This window comes from Chelmon rostratus, chromosome 8, assembly GCF_017976325.1.
Source record: "Chelmon rostratus isolate fCheRos1 chromosome 8, fCheRos1.pri, whole genome shotgun sequence".
NCBI lineage: Eukaryota > Metazoa > Chordata > Actinopteri > Chaetodontiformes > Chaetodontidae > Chelmon > Chelmon rostratus.
The window spans coordinates 24016782-24036496 of NC_055665.1; the positions used below are offsets into that span (position 1 = coordinate 24016782).

At 44.3% G+C, this 19715-nt stretch overlaps 1 protein-coding gene and 2 non-coding genes across 3 annotated transcripts in view; 1 reads left to right on the forward strand and 2 right to left on the reverse strand.

Moving 5' to 3' along the window:
* Positions 1–19715, forward strand: part of me1 (malic enzyme 1, NADP(+)-dependent, cytosolic) — a 78027-nt gene that overhangs the window by 4879 nt on the left and 53433 nt on the right. The gene's annotated exons all lie outside the window — the stretch shown is intronic.
* trnap-cgg lies at positions 6650–6721 on the reverse strand. The gene has a single exon. It is a non-coding gene; the product is annotated as a tRNA-Pro (tRNA).
* trnap-agg lies at positions 7505–7576 on the reverse strand. Its single transcript has one exon. It is a non-coding gene; the product is annotated as a tRNA-Pro (tRNA).

The following is a 19715-nucleotide window of genomic DNA, read 5'->3' on the forward strand; positions in this document are numbered from 1 at the left end:
GCTCTGGTTTGGCTGCTACGCTCATCAGCTTCTGCTACCAGAAAAGATTTTTCTTCCTCACCAGGTTTGCGTTTTCCTTTAACCAAGGCCGACATAAATAAATTTAGCAACAAACAAACAAATGGCAACAAATATGCCAAACTTTTAACTGTGAAATGGAAACATTTCTGTGTCTGTGCGGCTCTCTGGATCTGCTCGTTTGGGTATGTGTCATGCTTTGGTTGCTGCTCAGCGACAGCAGAGTTTTCCATGTGAAACGTAATGTGCTCCAGCCGGTCGGAGTCTCTAGCAAGGCCTGATAAGGTTTTTAATAACGGTGCATGCTTTCTAGTAGAACTATGTCACAACTGGTAAAAGGTGCCAGTGAGAAAAAAGCTCCATGACCCGAAGCTGGCTTTAGCCAATGCAGTCTGGAACTGTGATTCCCACTGAGTCACAGCATGACACGAAGACAAAGTTTGTTTTCTGCACAGTCAAGACTTAGAAAAGCATTGTGCTGCGAGTTTCCTATGTTGGTGTATCACAGCAGTGCTTTGTTTGTGCTGCGAGACTGAGTTCCCATGGACCTCGGTAATCTATCTACATTTATCAATGTCTCAGCTTTCTGGCCGCTGTCCATCGCACAATCAACATTTCCCATCCTGGAGCAAATCCTCTGATGGATGTTTGTGATGATGGAGAAGTGCTTGTAAAGTAAATAGTTTCACATGTAAGTCTTGACTTAGTAAGACAAGGAGTAAACTATGAGTCTCCAATGATACGGACTCTGACAAAGTAAAACGTTTGACGCATGCAGTTATTTGCTGTCTTGCTGTGAGTTAGAAGAGAAGACTGATACCATGTCAAGCCTGCAACATAAATAATAAGCTGAAGCCAGTGTGCAAATAGCTTAGCATAAAGGCTGAAAGCAGCGACAGCTATTTGCCAGGCAATCTTACAGTGACAACGACTTTTGTACACTTTCGTGTTAAACACATGAAACCTATTGGATGGATTGTCATGAGGGTTTGTGCAGACATGAATGTTCCCCAGAGGATGACGCCTCCCGGCTTTGATCTCTGATGACCTTTCCTCTGGCAACACCAAGATGTTCACATTTTTGGTTTAAGCAATATTTCTCAAGAAATATTGGTTGGATTGTGTGAAATTTCCCCATCTCCACAAAATGAATGTACTGACCTTGACGGTCCTCTGACTTTTCATTTAGCACCATTGTTAAGTCAAAATTGCTAATATATCCAATACTGCAGATCTAATGACATTCCCACCAGCCTGGGCTGTACTAAATTAAGATGGTAAACAGTACATCTGGTGAACCTGTTAAACACCAGCATGTTAAATTATCACTGATGTTAGCACTTAGCTCAAAGCACAACTGTGCCAATGCACAACATTACAGACTCTTGTTTTTATCTTTGGCCAGAGCCAGGCTAGCTGTTTCCCACTGCTTACAGTCTTTATGCTAAGATAAGATACGATAATAAGCTCCTGACTCTAGTTTTGTGTTTTGTGCATGCATCATATCAATCCCATCTAAAAGGAATTGTATTTTCCCCAAATCTCAAACTATTCCTTTAAATTGCACCAAACCTTCAGTCAAGAACTTGAATTTGGAGGCCAAATGTTTGTGGAAACATCGGCTACGTTGCTACTCGCGTTTTTTATTTTAATTTCATCATGTTGATGTGTATGTAAGTTTTCCAAAGACCACTGCAGAGGGACTCTGACATCAGTGCACTGCCTCTGGGTGGGGCAGAAATCATGTGAAAATACCAGTAAGTGGTTGTATATTACAGGCTGTTCAGAGGTGGATGACAGTGGTTTTGTGAGGTTCAACTCGATGATGTTGGCAGTCAGATTACAAGCCCTTGTTTAACTGAGCGGTGAAATTGGGACAAAACTTTCTCTGTTCAGACTTTATGCCGTGCAGCTGCGCTTGTCAATCCCCCTCGCGAGGTGGACCACAGAGCCCCATGGATATGTGTGTGAATGTATGTGTGTGTGTGTGTGTGTGTGTGTGTGTGTGTGTGTGTGTGTGTGTGTGTGTGTGTGTGTGTGTGTGTGTGTGCGGGGGTAGTCCCAGGTGTGTCCAGGTGTTCCAGGTTGACCGCACGCATCGCTGGTGACCAGACATTCCTCTGATGGACTGGAGTGGATCGGCCAGACTTTCCCCTCCAGTAACCAACCCCAACTTGAGCTCTGCACACACACACACACACACACACACACACACACACACACACACACACACACACACTCTCTACATACATTTCATAAACCAGTTTAAATAGGCTGTTAACCTGCAACCACATAAGTGCTCTTAGCTGTGTTGTTCAGGGCTGGCTCAAAAAGAATGTAATATGATCACACTGTCAATCTGACTGTATCTGCACCCACCCACCCACAGACGCACACTTGTGATGCTGTTTATTCAGCAGCAGGTCCCCCTAATTGGCCCTACCTCCTCAGCTCACTTTTGTGTTTTTTTGTAAGATGGTCCTCATTCAGTGAGGATAACGGAGAAGCCATTAGCTCTCCCCAGACAGAGGGAGACAGCCTGAGCCTCATCACCTGTCTATGAAGCTCATCTCAAGCATCCCACCTCTTTCAGCCCCTCCTGTCTCGTCCCTCCTCATCTCTTCAATGCCGCTTTTGTCCGTTTATATTGGAGTGCTGGAGGTCTTACCATGTCTTAACAAAGATACAGCAGCAAGAATTCAAAGGTAGTATTTAGTTTCAGTGTTCTGCAACGTAGTGGATACATGACCTTTATGTACAAATTCCAAGGTTGGCGAGATGGCTCGTTAAGACAGAACCTGTGTTGATTGACAGGTTTTATGTGGTTGCAGCTCCATAAAAATGGTGAGGAGGTTAGTATTAATGATTGTTGTGCGATAGAGAGCTGTAAATCTGTCAGTTAATGTGAGTTTAAATACATCGGGAAGTTGTTAAACAACCACCATTGCCACTGAAATGTAATAATCATGGTCCATCACAAGTGAGCGATACAAACAACAGCAAACAATAGAGAGGCTAACTTACAGTTCACTGACTTCCCTGCTCACTCTGACATATCATCTGCTGTTTCCCATGTTTCTCCAGAAGTCATAGCAACTAGAAGGGTAAAGGTGATAAGAAGCCATTGACAGATGACCAAATAAAACGCACTGTTACCTTGAATAAAATTACATGCTTCCACCAGATGAGCTACGGCGGCAACCCAGGCTCAGCTTTTGTGTACTTTCCATGTTTCCATCTTGCCCGCACTGATCTTTCAAGGGAGCGAGAGCTGGAGAGTCCAGAATGGAAAATGCTATCGTAGCTTATTCACTTTGCACCATCCACTTTTACTTAATCGGAGCATGAATCGCTCCAATAAGAGGAGCGGTTTGCAGACAGTTGTGCGAGAGGAGTCGATGGTACAAATTTGTTTTTTGAATAAACTGTGTGAACGTTGGCCAGCTTGCAAACCGACAGTTAGCAACAGCCTGGTACAGAGAAACGAGAGAGAAGCTCGGAAAAAAAACCCCACTCCCCACCATTAACCCTCCCCTGACCCCAAATACTCTCATCACCAACAAATCCAACACGAACAAGGACATTGACAACAGCAAACTCCAGGCATAGCTGTGTCTCTCTGACATGGCCTTTACCGCTGACCGTGAGCTACAGCCTGACTGGTGACAGCGTTATGGCCTTTCCTTGTGTTTTAACAGCAGTGATGTTTGCTTTGTGAAGAGAAAAATCCTTTTCTGTCACATTTGGCGGCATTTAGAGAACAAGCTGCCGTGTAGGTGGTCTTTGGGACCGTCAACATCTACTTCTGACAACAGGAAAACACATTTTAGCGGGGCCCTCACATTAGCTTAACATGTCCACTTTTTAGTACTGATGGCACCTTAGTGAAGTCACAGAGGTGATTCACCTGTTTGCTCCTCTTGGACATTGACTACAGAATTAGACAGTTATTTTGAGACAGCCTGTGAAATTGGATTGGCTCTCTGTGGGACCACAAACAGATTAATTGGACATTTCCTGTGCTATTAAGACAGGTCAGCCAGGGGACACTTGACTGCAAGCAATGACATCTGTCTAACCATGGCAGATTTGTTTGCTTGTTGTTTATGCACTTGTGTAAGTCACAAGGATTTAGCTTCATGTTTTTTTTTTCTTTTGTTTAAACTAATGGACTCACAATATGAGTCAGCTGTAGAGTATTCATCGGTTGTTGCTCCAGTTGAAGGACAGATATTTGGACAGTAGAGTGTGTTTTCATTAGGAGAGAGTCACAAACACCTGTATAGCAGGACATGGCTGTCCAGGCCCACACTGTCACCTGAACATGGCCAATGAATGCTAAAGCACCACCAGCCAAAAGGGAATATTTGGACCTAAGGCTTCACAGAGTTGCTGATGTCTTTAGAGGCTTGGACACTTTCCCGGCAACACTCAGGCTCCTAAGGGACCTGGACTGTGGAGCATGAAAAGGCTGCCTCAAGGGGACTGGGCGTGTTTGAAGAACCGTACATGTCCGCTACCTCCACCCACTCAAGGCTGCCCTCCCTGAGTCAACAGCGGCTCGGTTTTCAAGGCTGTTTGACCAACAAGTGTGTCTGTACATTCATGAGTTGACACCTCCTGATTTAAGGAGCCCTACGCTTGCATATTTGCTCAGGATGAGGAATTTAAGACGCTCCTTTTGGCGAGCCTCAGAGCTCAGTGTTGCTAGGTGGGGATCATGACTCATGAAAGTGAGAAGTAAATTAGAGGCTCAGTGGCTGTCTGCTCTCTAATGGCAGTTTTGGACAAGACAATGTGCTGTTGTAGTCCATCATGAAACTTTTAGAAGATTATTGAAGATTATAAATTCCTTATTGCCAAGATTCCTCCAGTTAGTTTCACAAGTATATTTTTCCTTGCTCATTTAGAGCAAAATAGAGTGAAAATCGTGAAATGTAGTTGAAATCAATCAAACATTTCACAATATGTTCAAAATAGGATTACAAAAAAAGGACCTGTACAAACAGTGAGATAAGCGGTCAAACTCTTGTTCTAAAGCAAACCTGAAACAGAGCTCAAAAAGCCAGCACACAGAGCTCGATTACCGCCTTGATGTCTCTTCATTTTGTCACGAGCATGCTTTTTCTCAGCGATCCTGCCATACCAAGATATGTAACAGCATGGCAGAAATGTTGAAAGAGAACACGCTACTTATCTTTCTGATTAATGTGCTTGGCTCTCCGAACAAAGTTTGACTGGCGTAGTGCTTGGCCTGCTAATGACTACGTTTGTTTAGGAATGAGAGTGCACATGCTGGCCTTACACGGCACATTTGATTGGAGGCATTCATTGGGAAAAGCTTAGTCAGGCTGTAAGATCCTGAGAAGAGACGGATCGGAGCTGATGTGTGCTCTTTCTCTTCCTCCTGAGGGGAAGGGATGGATTTAGAGGGCTTTATTCACAGGGCAATCCTCTTGAACTCAATTATGGCTGCCATGTTAGCAGGAAACAGATGGGGGCATCTGGCCTCTACAGGATCTGGAAACAATAGGCAAACCTGCTACTCTGTGGCTTCACAGTGAATACAAACCTGCAGCTTACATGGGCAAAAAATTGACACTGACTAAACATTTGACTTCATATTCAGTCCTAACAGGCCAGAATAAGGCAGGTCTTTCTTATTTTGTTAAGTACAGGAGTTAAAGATAAGTTATGCTCCAGTTGGTTAGATTTTACATCAACGGCCCCGGGTCCTTAGTAGCATGTGACCTGTTGCTGAACTTTACCTTTAGCCATTGTGAGCTATCTGCTGGATCAGTGTAAGCCTTGTCAATAATAAGTACAAAAACATAGCTATACTAACTTGGAGCCAAATATTTGTTGAACTCATTGGCCCATTTTCTGAAGTATTGTACAGTCCGTCCATTGAGGCGTTGCTTCCGTTCTGCTCTAAAAATTATTAACAGTCTCTTTTGTGTGTTTGATGTGTCGTCCATGCCCTATACATTCCTGCACTTTCTCCTGTGCCGTACATGAAAGATGGACCAACGGCAAATGGAAAGATTCGACATGGACTGTAAATTTACACCATAGTAGACGTATGATTTACTGTAGGTGTATTAAGATTTCTTTTAACCCAGTCCCACTTTTAACTGATATTATTGGCTTTGTCATACATGCTAAATGTAGTGTACAGTATCATGCATTTAATTCTTGTAAAGTTTCATACTGAATGTCACACAAAGTAGTTCACATGAAGTATACACTCTTGGTTTCAGTGCTGTTGTCTCACATCACATTGCACTGAAAGACCCGTCTGTCTGCTTCAGGTGGTCTGGTGATTCTTTGCTCTGGCAGGTTGACTGGGCTATCACAGTACAATAGTAGCTCATTATTTATTTATCCTTGAGTATTTGACACCTATTTCTTCACTTTCTGCATTCCACAATAGGCATGCCCAAAGTGAGGTCATCGTTTCCCAAGTGCTGCATTTTATGAACACAGGGAAACACAGAAACCAGCGTTTTGGAAAAAAATGAAAAATCACTGCATAGATCTTTGGTATATGTAACACAGGAGGTCCCATTGTGAGTTGGATTGCTCGATTCCTTAAATTCTGGAAAAGGACCTCATGACAAGGTTTTTCCACGGGCTCGTCCGGGATTTGAACCCGGGACCTCTCGCACCCGAAGCGAGAATCATACCCCTAGACCAACGAGCCACCACGTTATGTAATGAGGCCAATTTCAGAGCTGACCAGTCATCTGGCGTGACAGGTGAAAAGGGTAGAAACATCACCTGAACCAGTACCGGTCCGTGGATCAATTGGTACTGGGCCGCACAAGAAGTAATCAATTACATCTCTGTCACTTGAGCGCTCAAATTTAACCCACAAGCTAGCAAAATGAGTAAAAAACAGACGTCTTTGGAAAGTTTTTTTGTGACGGGGCCCAGTGAAGAGATAGAAGAAGAGCCAACGACTTCCAAGAAAAAGAAAGCTTTTAACAGACAATACCGGGAGTCCTACTTGAAATATGGATTTATCGCGACTGGTGATTCCCACACGCCTAGCCCACTCTGCATCGTATGCGGCAACCGGCTCTCTAATGACGCAATGAAGCCTTCAAAAGTGCTTCGCCACTTGGAGACCAAGCAGCCTGGATAAAAAGACAATGTTGTTGCCGCAATGTTACGAGAAAGCTGCTAATAAAGTTGCACATGAGTACACAGTGATTTACGTTTATTATTATATTTACAATATAAACAATCTACGTAAACCCACCCCCCCTCTCCCGGCTGTCAAGTGTTCACCGGTCAGCAGTGATAAGAAGTTTGGGGACCATTGACCTAAACCACTACATGGAACTCTGGGGCTATGAGGTGCTTCAGTTCCAGGGTCTTGCTATTGAACAAAGCCGCTTGCTGATACGGACTCACCACAGCAAGATTCTGTTGGTTCGTTGTGGTTTCAAGACAAAGCTGAGTATTTAAAGCTTTACACTTTGGGCTCGTCCGGGATTTGAACCCGGGACCTCTCGCACCCTAAGCGAGAATCATACCCCTAGACCAACGAGCCACATTTAGCAGTTTTCCCTGGATGATTATACCTCGGTAGCGACACCGATGTTTTGGTTTGGACCAAACATTCCAACATTCACATAGGCCAAAAAAGTTAAATATGTTAAATGTAAAGCAGAAACAAACATGTCATCTCTCTCCCTTTTCATGTACGGCACTTGAGCCAACGCTTGCGTTACCATTAAGTCGTTAGAGGAGATTCATTGTGGCCATTTGTAAATTTTCACTAGAGAGGGAACTTCCCCTTTAACACACTGTAGACCGACCTCAAGGCAGCTCTGGGGTGTGTCAAGGTTCCCGTCAGTACACCAAACGGGCACTCGCTTTCTCTGACACACACATAAATATGTGCACATGCAGTCATGCATACAAACATGCACATAGCAGCTAATGTGCACCAGGCCTCGCAGAGTTTTCCATTCTTCGGTGCTACACCTGCAGGCAGGAGGCAGAGTCCATAAATAAACCTCCCATTCACTCTGTGTGCAATTAGGATCATTTAAGAAAACCTTCACTCTTACTTTTCAATGCCAGCAAAGTCCTTAAAGGCCCGCAAGCTGGCTTTTATAAATTGGTCAAACCTTTTCATGGGGCTTGTGAGTGTGTAGTTTGTTAGTTTTAGGTCAGGTGCTGTATCGTGTGTCGAGCGAGGTGTTGGAGGAATGGTTTTCAGGGAAACACGGCTGCACCTGTCATGTGTTGGACAGAAAGCCAGTCATCTGTGTCAGAGGGCAGAAGTCAGCTAGCGTATGATTTTCTGGCATGTGCAGACCTCTGAAATTGTGTGTCCAGGAGAAAAGGGTCATTCGAAGACCTTTTTGTTTGCTTTTAAGACGTGTGTCGGTGCTTCATCTCCTTGGGAAATGAGCACAGACATCTCTGACTTCATTGTCACATTGCTGCTTCAGAGTGCCTAACTCAGACTCTTTCAACACGTTGTGTACATTCTCAGAAATTTACAAGGGTTTTGCTAGCCATGTGCTTACATTTGTTTTTGACTCATCCTGACAGACATCCAGTGAACATGTGCTAACCGTGTGTCAGCCATATTGATCCGCCTGCCCCACTAAATGATGTGACTTGCTTTCCTGGCTGTAGTTTCAGAGGAATCCCTGATTGAGCTATTTCCAAGACAAATCCAGACAGATGATCCAATTTCTCATGCTTGTCCCCGTCTTAAACATGAGCAGATACAGTATAAGAGCAGCCAGGACTGAAAGCAGAGGACATTCATTTGTAGGGGACCGGGTCAGAGGACTCAGCGCAGCTGGATGGAGAGGTGATGGGTATCGATTTAAAGATGTCGGACAACGCTGTAATGAAAATTGTGGCAAGTACAATGGCAGCAGAAAATGCGGTCAGGTTCCAGCTGAAGGGGGCCAGGTGACTGTTCGCTAAAGTAACCTTAGAAATTACTTAACCTGCTGCTGCTGCTACTACCACAAAGTGAATGGAAAATTATGGCTATACCCTGTGGCACTCGGCCTGGATGTCAGGCACTACTGAGACATAGAACAACAATATGGACGAAAACTCCTTGAGAATGAAATGGTTACTGTATGTGATGATGAAAAAGTCCTCACATGTCCTGTCAGTCTGGTCTGAGATCAGTGTGTGGTTCAGTGTTAGGTCACAGCTTTGGTCACATTTCTGTGAGACCTTATGTGAGCCGCTCTGTAGCCACAGCAGGACCTCGACCACAGCAGTCTTATGTTGCTACTGTTTCCACTTGATTGCTGATGCCTATAGAATTTATATAGTGTAGGATGACTGCTGTGGCCATGTGGAACAATGAGTGCAGTGATGCTTCCTCAAAATCAGGAAATGCATTCCTGTGAAGCGTGGACCCAACATGTAGATCTTTTAAAAGATGTGGTTTAAGTTTACCATGAAACCTGCAGAATTTGACTTTTTGAAACCCAAGAGCATCTCTGGACCGACTCCGCATGGGTGTATAATTTAAATGATTGACACCGACACTGATCCAGAGACCCCCCATCGGATGAGGGATATCCCATCGTTAAGTGCAAAATGATTGACGGCAGCCTTGCTCTCAAGCCATGCACACGCTCCCTCCTTGCGCTCTGTCTTTGTGAGTGGTTCCTAGAAAAGATATGGGGGACGGCTGGAGGGCCAGAGATAATTTATAAGTGAGGAGGAGAATCATTTCTGGGGGAGTTGAAGGGAACGGGTCAACGGTTTGAGCGTACAGGTCAGTATTTGTGTTTGACAAGAACCAGTCCGGGTGCTCACCTCCTTTCAGATTCATGGCTGTTGTACGTTTTGCAGTTCAAACGTAGAGAATGTGCATGAACACACACACACACACACACACACACATGAACATACCAGCATGAATGAACACATTCATTTTGCCTTTCACTCCCTCTTTCTCTGTTTCTTCCATTTTAACACTCCTCCAACACACACTTACCCACTTATTCTAATGTAAAATGTTCGAGAACACGTGAGAACACATCATACTCACTGAACTGGGTTTGTTGGTTGCCTCCACTGTGCACCGGAAACCACTAAAGAGCACTGTGGAGGTTTAACCCGCTTTCTTTCCCTCTCTTTCCATCTCCTGAAGGTTTTGACCGGAAAGGGTTTTTGAAGGCCAGTACCAATATTTTGGGTTGACACTGCAAATCACATATTCAGTTCCTATAAACTTCAACATTTTCATGCAATAAATTCCTGAAGAATGAGCAGGGATCAACGACTGCAACAAAGATCCTCGGGCAGGCTCGGACCAGGTGACGTTGTATCACAGTCCCAACCAAGGGGGCACTTCAGGTGCCAGGACATATGTGGAAGGATTAAACTAAATTTGAGACAAAACAAAAAACACACAGTTTGAGCTAGTGAGTAAAACTAGTTAACAAGCAAGAGGAGACATCTAACCAGTAAATGACGAAATGACGAAACAGATAGCTAAAAGTAATGGATGAATGGTCTAACTTCAGCAACCAAGATAACCCGACAGTTCAGGTTTGGACAGAATCCACTTTTACAAAGTTAATAGTGTTAAACAGCATCCCATTTCCCCTGGTGGTGTTGATGAAGGGATGCTTGGGTTGATCTGAGAGGGGCTGTGGGTGTGAGTCTGAAAAAGAAAGGCTAGGATCCAGTGGTATATCGCATGCTTCTATAAGGTCACCACAACACTCACAGACTTAAGTCCTAATAAAGGTCTGCAGTCTGCCATAGAATGAACCCCATTTCCTTCTTCTCTGTTGTCTTTTCATTCTTTCTTCCTCTCTCTTCCACCTTCCCTCCTTCTCTCTCCCCTCTTAAGCCTTTCCTCTTGCACACTCTTTCACACCCACGCCTCCTCGCCCTGTCACCTCGCACCTCCGCAAAACTGCCGTGATGGAAACAAAAAAATGTTCTGGTCATGTTTTACAGTAATCTATGAGGGGGATTTCCAAACTCCTCTTCCAGAGAAATTAGAGTGGGCTCTGGCCGGTGTCGCGCCTCCAGCAGAACTCTCCTGGGCCTTTTCGGTTCACAGCCATCTATTAAATGTTGCTCAAATGTGAAACCTCTGGGCATCTTCTCTGGGTGGACTTCTTTTTATTTTTGGACATGGATTACTGACACAAACCAGAAACTTTGAAAACTTGCTGCATTTTCACTAAAAGATAAGCATGCTCTTCTTGTTTTGTATCACAGTTTTGCTGTAAATCAGTTGAATCTCACACCATCTGTTCCTGTGGTACTGATGGTGGACAACAGCAAACTCTAGGCACATACGTGGGGTTATTATCAACACAAGCCCAGCCTGATGGTGTTGTACTGAAGTTGTCAGTCTCTGCTCGCCCCCCTTTGCTGTTCCATAATGGTCAGTTCAGTATTCCCTGTCACACAAACGCTGTATCTGTGGACAGAAACAGAAAGTGAGTGAGATATTTGTTATAATGTCATTTTAGACTATGGTTTTTTCACAGCCAATTAAAGAGTTCTTACTTTAGTAAGTTAACTTTCCACAACTTGTAAAGTGGTGTCAATCTCTTACAAATTTGTGACCAGTTTTCTGCTATGTAGCTAGTTAGCTATGTAGGAAGATGGTTGACACCTCCTCCATTCTAAATCCATGCTCTGACTGCTTCGCTGTTTCTCCAAATGATGGAAACCGCTGCCAGTGGGACCGACACCTGACCTATTTAAAGGTGGAGATACGGGTGGCGATTCAGAGGCCTGCGACAAGCTCTTTAATCAGACTTTAATCAGCTTGTATGATATAATCTGGTCATGTGATGACAAAGCAGAAATCACCGGACGTGACTCTGGCACATCCACACAGCTTCATATAGTTATCCAGTGAGTTCAGCGTGGGCCCAACACAGATTTAGTGGAGGGCAAAGGGGTGTAGATCTGTAGTGAAGTTGGAGGTACTAAAGCCATCACTGATGAGTGTACCTCTCTGTGGACAGAGTGATCGTGTGCTTTTATTGGTTCATTGCCTCCTGTATCCTGGGAAGATTCCTCGCAAGTGACCTCACTCTGACACATGAAGTTGTTGGGCAAAAACTAAAACGAGAGCAACTGTACCAAATAAGTTTTCCTAGAGCAGCTTTAAATTATTCCTGTGCCTTCAGCTCAAACCACGTCTGAGCAGGAAGCAGCCTCTGAGAGACCAGCACTGGATCTGTCTCTCTCTCTACGTGGCAGCACTAGAGAGAGGCTGAGCTGAGCCTGGTGGTGGTGGTGGTGGTGGTGGTGGTGGTGGTGGTGAGTGGTCTGGTGGTTTTGCTCTTATATAATGAGCCCGGTCGACTGGCTGATCACAGCCTAAAAGAGCTGTGAATACTGGCCCGCTCTGAGTGGTCCGCTGCCTCCAGTCACCCCACCAGCCAGACGCTGGCGGCCCGATCAGTTTGTCTTTGACCCTCATAAAAGAGCTTCGCCGCCTCTTACTTTCTTTCTCCCTTTCCCGCTCTTTTCTTTGTTTTGGTCACTCTTCAGCCCGCCGTTTCTCTCATCTTTGGATTCTGTCCTCTAATCCCAACTGTGATAACTATGGGATAAGTCTGTCATTCCACTGGGCGATCCACTCTCTTACCCCCACCAGCTGTTTTTACAGTGTCTAGACACACATGCCGCTGTTGATAAAACAAGAGGACGCTACGGTGTGCTGCTGCACAATGAGGACGTCGTGGAGTGTGTGTCCTCTCCTGCTGCAGGATTAAACAGACTCCTCTTTTTGTGTTGTGAATCAGGGTTTAGGGAGGCTGTGTGTGTGTGTGTGTGTGTGTGTGTGTGTGTGTGAGTATGCAATACCTGTGTGTTTGTAGAATAGCTGTGTATTGTATGTCTGCATGCATATTTCTGAAGACTTTCTTAAATCTGCAGTAACACCACTACTTTTGTCCTGTGTGTATACATGTGCGTGCATGCATGCATATGTGTGTGTGTTTATAAACACTGGAACGTGGATGGAGATGTATGACTCAGTCTTTCCTCCAGCTGTTGGCCAGAGTCCCCTAGTGTGAGTCCCCCCGTCGGCCAAACCAGTGAACTCATCAGGCGGCTTCCTGTGATAGCAAGTTTCTAATTCAGTTTCTGCTGACTCTCAATATTTACCAGTCTCCTGCTTGAGCTCTGGTTTCCAAATGGGCTTACTTTGCATGTCTGGGGCACATATCATATTCACATTTAAGAATAAAGATGTTTACGTGGGCATGTCTGAACCCTCAAGGCAAGAAATTTCTTTACTTTCAGGCCAAAGCCAAATCCCCGTCTTACTGTGTGTTTGCTTATCTTGCCTAGATGTCATACTTTTCTGCTGAATGCACCGGTATGATTATCTGAGACGCTGCTGTACACTGCACATCTAACTGCAACAAACAGTATTTTGCTGGAGTCCTGGTGCAGTGTGGAGAGAACACGTGGCAGTGATTGAGGGGTAGAGTAGATGGTGCTGATGGCGGGGTTTATGGGAACAGCCTCAGCAGTCCTGTCCTGTGTTCGCTGTTTGGTCAGCTGCAGAGAGGCTGCTGGTGCTGGTCTGAGGAGCCCTGACATCACCAGCAGAAGTGAATCCAGATTCACTGGTCTATGGTGCAACAACAGTGTGGGCGAACTCAACCGCTGTAGATGACTTTCTCACAGCCCTGTTGAATGCTACGCAAATGTTAGCCCCCCACAGCTTCAATTCAGGTTTATTCAAAATCAACTATTTTACTGGCAAACACAAAAGAAGTTCTACATTTTACTGCCAGCTCAAAGGTTTTTCACTCTCAACCCTTCAAGAGGTGGAATTATACAGAACAAAGTGCCATTATACTTGCTTTTCACTCACTATAATATATAAGCAGCTTTTAGCAGCTAAAGCCAACTTGCGTGGGATAAATCCACCATTAGATTCACGCTGATTAAAAAAATTAACTTTTTTTAGGAAGCTTTGAATGTTCAGATGCTTCTCAAACCACAGTCATCTTTGATGGTCCATGTTCTTGCCTCAAAGGATGATTCTACCTGCAGCATGGACTTGAGTCACATGACCTGCAGTTGGGTCAGACTGGAGTCGTGAATCTGATGATTTTTTAAGCACTTGTGACTTCTCTTCTAAAAACCCTGACAACACTGTGGTCTTCAGAAATGAGACGGCAACATGCGAAACATCTGCTCAGAAAACAATAAATGTAAAGTTTGTTTGAAAGTGATCAATACATATTGTTAAAGGAGTTCATTATTTCTGCAAATGTAGTACATTTAGAAAAAAAGTGACTTGTTTTAGACCTGAGACATAAAGTCGGACCTGACTCTGGACCCAAAAGCATCAGCCTGGCAAAATAAATTTCCTGTATTTAAAATGTTGCTTATAGCCCTGCGTTAACACCTTTTAAACCTCTTTATTGCTTTTCGGTATGACTGATGTGGTTTTACCTGCTTTTACTGTACTTTGCTGGTCTGTCTTTGTTCTGGTTTAGCCTCATGAAACACTGTGGGACACCTTTTATTCAGATGCCTCATAAATATTGTTGACTTGACCTGAATAATTGAGTTCAACATGAAAAAAAAAAAAGCCAAAAAAAAAAAAGAAAAAGCTGCAGTTGCACTAATGAATGCGAGACAGATAAATGACGGGAAGCGGGGTTAAGATGGCTATCACTGTACATCACTTTCAGCAAGTGGTTTTACTGATAAACATGTCATACAAGAAGGCCATCTCTTGTAGTGCCTCAGCTCTGCTTCTAATGAAAAGAAAGCACTCCCTCTCCCACACAGCTTTGAATAGAGAAGTGCTCTGTGGCCACACACATCTCTGCCAGGCCGTATCTCAGTGCCAAACATTTGAGCCCTCTCCCTGTCGAAGGCCTGTGGGCTTTTGTCTCCATGTCTGATCTGCGACTGTGGTTGAGACAGGCTCAATAGGGGCAGGCCTCCCTATCATGTTAGGCTCAGGTCTCTCTCAATAGGGGTTGTTTCTCCCGGAGCAGAGGGCACCTCCATTGAAGCTGCAGCTCAGAGAACACACAGGGAAAGAAAGGAGGGGAGCGACGAAACACCCGACAGATTTTGATTTGGAAGCGGGATTAGCGCGTTGAAGGGTAGAGGACTGTGAGCAGGAAGGTCCCCTCCTCTTGTCTTATCTGGGAATCTCACAAGCCGAGTCCATCGCGGCCTTGTGTGGAATTACATCATGTAAAAGTTTTCCCAGAAAGTGGAAAGGCTTTTGAGGGTTTAAGTTTTTGGTTCAAGTTTTTCTTTGTCAGCACATACACAAAATTGTCCATTGAAACCAGTTATTTAGTCACACAGTGAGTCACAGACCCCTATTTTTGTTAAGAAAAGAGAGCAGGCAGCTAAAGGAGATGATTTCTTCCTCAGTGTAAAATCATACGTTAAAGAATGTTCTGTGGCACTACGTGTGATATGATATTACAGAAAATGTTCAAAATTGCATTGGAAATATGGTTGGATGATGTGACAGTAAGTGCTGTGAGGCACTGCTGTGCTGTAGCCAAAGCTGCTCCCACTCTTATGTCCCTGGTTGCATCAGACCATTGAAGGTAATGTTGCATATTAATTAACAGGTCTGCATTATGTGGTTATTTTGGTTTTATAGGATTTTTGCGTCAGTTTAATCAAGTGTCTTAATTTGTCAGGTATTTTATTTACTAGATTGGCCAAAAATGTACATTCCTGTCTCGTTATTTAACAGTTTCTTAATTCCAGATGTTACCCACATATATCTGTGTTTTCTGCAGTAACTTTAGTGGACAGACTGGTCCAGTACTTATTAGCTTAGCTGCTACCAAAGGAAGAGAAATGCTGCTCCTGATAATGAGAAAAGTCGTGAATCACAAAACTCCCAAATTGTTGTAGTAAGCAGTTAAACCACAGTGTCTCATTTTCTGTTCCTGCAGGTTTCAGACGCAGCTGAGTTCAGTCATGAAAGTACTGTAACGAGCAATGTAACAAATTACTTTATCTGCAGAGTAAGTAGAGCAGTAATGTCACTACTTTTTTCAGTAAGTAGTTAATAATAATGTGTATACTATTCATATTACCTGAAACACAACTGGAAAAGTGTCATTCATCTGTTTGCCGATGCGAGCAATTTAACTTAATTTAAGATCAAATTATTTAATGTGACTTCATTTAAGCTTTCTGTATGTGCATAGCTGCAAGATTCTTTGTGATGTGAATTCATTCATCTATCCATTGAACGCACCAACCGTCCACAAATCCAAAAAGGGGCAAACGGATGGAGCGTGGGAGGAGCTGAGCTGGTTGAATGAAGCCTAGTTGCTGAAACCAAGCAGCTAGCTCTCATTCAACCCCTGTACAGTTGTCATGAACGGGGAAAATAGGTGTAGCTATAGAGACTGTTTATTTCGGCTGTAAAGCTGGGCATTTTAATATGGGGGCCTCAAGTGGTCATTCGAGGAACTGCAGTTTTTGGCACCTCTGCATTTTGTATAATATGTACATATATATATAGTCTACTTTTTTTTTTTTTTTCGAATGTTCTCTATCTCTGCTGCTGTAATGCCCAAATTTCCCCAGCTGGGGATAAATAAAGTTTCATCTTATCTTATCTTATCTTATCTTTTTTTCGTGTAAGACCTGACATTTGCTGCACTCGTGTTTGCAATTTGTCGCAGCGCAGTGCCGGACATTGCTTTTCACACAGAAAGTGAAACACGGGAAAACATTTGAAAAGAGAAAAGGGTGTGAGAAAACTTCCAGAACAGTGTTGACATTGTGATAAGGAGCCTACTCCTGTGGGTGAACTAAACCACACAGTGACACTGAGGAACCGAGCTAACGGCGATGAAGGGAGTGGCTCTGCTGGGAGCCTTCAGCTGTCAGACGGGGCTCTCTGTGGTGGTGGCAGATGGAAATTAAAAGGTTGAGGTAGCAGAATGTTTGAATTTCTAAATCTTTACGGTGAAAATGTGGCAACAAACCCACCCTTTGAACTCCGTGGGCAGCACAGAGGAAGCGGGGCAGAGAAGGCATTTTATCAGTTTCAAAGGACTCGTTCTTTCATCTTCCTTGTTTGGCCTGCTGGTGAACTAATTAGCTGTTTCCTCCCCGCTGAACGTTTTGGGCTGGGCATGGCAGCAGTCCGAGGTTAAGGGGTGGCACTGGCCAGTGGGTAGATTACACGTTTGGGTTGCTACCACGGCTTCTGGAACATGGGGCTGCGGGCGTCACATGTGTTGGCACAGGGTGCGGGCACTTCAGATGTGGTCGGGGACATGTGGAAGCTTTCTAGGGTTTATCCTGCCCAGCCCAGTTTAGGGCTCCTGAGGGGACAGAGCAGGCATTACAGCAGTCAAACCTGTATTCAGACAAACAAACACAGGCATGCGTTGTGTGTATACATGAATGTGTGTGTGTGTGCATTTTTGTTCGCGTTTAGGTTTGGATGTGTGGGTGTGTTTGTTTGTCACCATACTTTGGTTTTGATGAACACAAACCAAAAATGCAGACAAGGAAAATGTTGACATTTGTTTGTTCACACTTCCCAATTAATAGCTGCCCGGGACAGAATGAGCAGGGAGTCAGGAGAATGTGCTGTGTACGAGTGGCACGCTGGAGAGTTTTGCTTCTAGGGAAGGAGAACTGCTGGGTTGAATTTTAGTGTTATTTTCTGCCAAACTTGAGAAGCACTTCTTCCGATTTTCCTGGCGTGAAGACTGCGTCAGCTCCTCAAAAGGTAACCCATCTCGGATCGCCACTCCTGCGGCGTATTTCCCCTGACCTACGCTGACACAGACTGACAGTCACATTGACGGAAAGGGTCCAACAGATGGGACCGTGCGGTTGAAGAGATTGGCAGCTCTATTTACAAGCTGAGGACGAGGGCTTAGCGACGCCAGCATTCAAGTCAAAAGTCAAAGACTTGTCTGAACCAAAGTCACCGGTTCCCACGCTTTCCCAGCCAAAGTCTACGGACCGTGCACTGCTAATCTTCCTCGCCGTGAAACCCCCACCCTGCCCTTTTCTCCCTCCGTCACCACTGCCCTGCCCTGACCCAACCAGCCGTGTCTTCAATCATGAAGTCGCTCCCCAGGCCAGGCTTTCCCCCTCCGGACGGCCAAGCTGCCTACTCCTTTGTGGGGGATGTTAATTGGTCACTTTGGGCCCAACTCCATGGATGGTATCTGTTTCACATGTGACACTGGCAGCCTTTGAGGGCCCACAGAGCTGTGTGGGTAATTATTCTTAATGAGGCATAGAACGCTTTCATGGCTCTTTTCATTCACGTCCACTGGCTGTGATATAGATTATATAATCTGTTGTAGATTTCCATCTTATGTTTTCTCCTTCTGCATTTTTCTTCTTTAGACCACCATGAAGTGAAAAAGTGATTAAACTGAGTGATTGATTGGTTGATTGATTGATTAATACAGGCCATTCTCTACACGACAACACAGCAACTGTCTAACAAAGCACCTGCTGTATGAGGTGTGACTATACGCAATACACAAACACAACACAAAATACAAGTTGAATACAAGTATTCAACTTCAACAACAGGATTGTAGCACAACACATCAAAAATACGTGTGGCTCTGTAGGTAGATGAATCAGAAGCTCTGTGGTTCGATCCCCGGCTCATCCAGTCTGCATGTCTGAGTGTCCTTGGGCAAGTCCTATTGGTGCAAATGTGTGTGTGAATGTGTGAATGCTGACGTGGGTTGTAAAGCACTCTGAGCGGTTGGTAGACTCTACAAAGTGCTATATAAATGCAGTCCATTTACCATTACAGCAGGAAGTCATTCCTACCCACTGCAATAATGCTGTACTATCTATCTATCTATCTATCTATCTGACAGTGATATAAAAAAAAGGAGCATGTGTGCTAATTATAGAGCTCTGTGTGTACCTGTGTGTGTAAATCTGTTAAGTAGTTTAATCTCCTGTGACGGTGGTGTCTAGTGGTGTAAAGTGACAGAGCAGATATACTTAACTGCTGTATTTAAGTGTTGCTTTGAGCTACCTGTCTGTTTCCATTTGATGCTAACTTATGCTTAGAGTTGTAGAGCTACCGTATTTGACCGCTATAGTTACTTTGCAGATTTTATACACAGGACAGGCCACATGTCACAGATTTACCACAATGCACCAGCATTAAAATCACAGGAGGAATGCTTTAACTTTTTTAAATACATTTTGCTGAAAATGCTGTCTGTGTGCACTTCTGCGTGGGTGTATGTGTGTTTTGCGGCTCTTTTTTTTTTTAGCACTTCAGTGTGGCTCGTGTTAGGCACAGCCAACTGTCTCACAGAATCCAGTCAGTGTATCTCAGCTAATGAAAGAGCAGTGGGAGTCTGTGTGAGGACTGAATCTGGTTTTATAGCCTCACATTAAGCTCCGTTTGCCCTCATGTATTTTGGGACTCTTTTCTCCCATATATCCCTCATGGTCAGCTGTGGCAGACGGCGGAGCAGCGGTGCATCGCGGCCCAGCAGCTGGTCCAAACACACACGGTGCCTGAAGCGAACAGCTGGCTCTCTGAAAAATAGAAAATCTTTTTTGATAATTGGGGAAGGTTGTAATTCAGAGCTGCTTCTGTCTATTTGAGGTCCGTTAAGTACAGACTGCATCGAGCCTCGGAGAAGGACGGACAGATCGAGACTCGTACTTTAGCGTCTGAAATAACTTTTTTTCAG